At 45.5% G+C, this 925-nt stretch overlaps 1 non-coding gene across 1 annotated transcript; it reads left to right on the forward strand.

Annotated features, from left to right (window-relative positions):
• Nucleotides 1–218: 218 nt before the first annotated feature.
• LOC147924463 (small nucleolar RNA R71) lies at nucleotides 219–325 on the forward strand. Its single transcript, XR_015587868.1, has one exon. It is a non-coding gene; the product is annotated as a small nucleolar RNA R71 (small nucleolar RNA).
• The last annotated feature ends 600 nt before the right edge of the window (nucleotides 326–925 follow it).

Genomic DNA, 925 nt, shown 5'->3' on the forward strand with positions numbered 1-925 from the left:
TCATGTCCCTCTTATACTTGGCATCTTCCTCTCCAGTAGATCGCACAGTGCGATCTTACTCCTCATTGTAATGCCCATCGGATTGAGCCAAGTTCTCCACTAGATCCCAACCTTCATCAACATTCTTGTTGAGGAAGTTACCATTGCTTGCAGTGTCCAGCAACATCCGTATCTTAGGGACCACTCCCCGGTATAGACTCAGCAATGATGCATTGCTAAATCTATGATGAGGGCATCTGCTTGTGTATCCCTTGAAACGTTCCCAAGCTTCACTGAACGTCTCATTGTTCTTCTGAAAAAAGCTGGAGATGTCATTTCGCAGCCTTGCGGTTCTGGAGTTGGAGAAGAATTTTGCTAGAAACGCCTTCTTGCATGCTTCCCAAGTGTCCTTGGGGAGTGATTTCTCTCATATGTGTGCTTTGTCTCCCAAGGAAAATGGGAAAAGCCGGAGTTTGAATCCATCTTCACTAACTCCATTGATCTTGGTTAGGCTATAGAGCCTATCAAACTCATCCAGATGGTCCAATAGGTCCTCCATAGGCAATCCATGAAAATTTTTGCTTTTTATTATCTGGATGAGACTACTTTTTATCTCAAAGTTGTTGTTCTGAACAGCAGGTGGCACAATTCCATGTCTTTGAGTGTGAGTAGATGGAGCATCTCCTGCTCCTATGTTGGTCCTCTCTTGAGGAGCTGGTGGACCATTCTAATTTTTCATTGTCTCCTCAATTGTTGTTGGTTGCGGTTGTGGTACTTGATGTTGTCGGAGTAACCTTGGTCTGTCGATGTTGTTGATGAAAGGACTCAAGTGTTGGCTACCCTTGGATCATGTTTGCAGGCACAATCAGTGAACCGAGTGAGTACACGAAGGTCAACTCGATCCAGCTGTTTGAGTGACGGTCGGGTGGGCGCTCGGGTTGTACCT

This window comes from Camelina sativa, chromosome 17 (genome assembly GCF_030686135.1).
Source record: "Camelina sativa cultivar CO46 ecotype springtype chromosome 17, ASM3068613v1".
Lineage (NCBI taxonomy): Eukaryota > Viridiplantae > Streptophyta > Magnoliopsida > Brassicales > Brassicaceae > Camelina > Camelina sativa.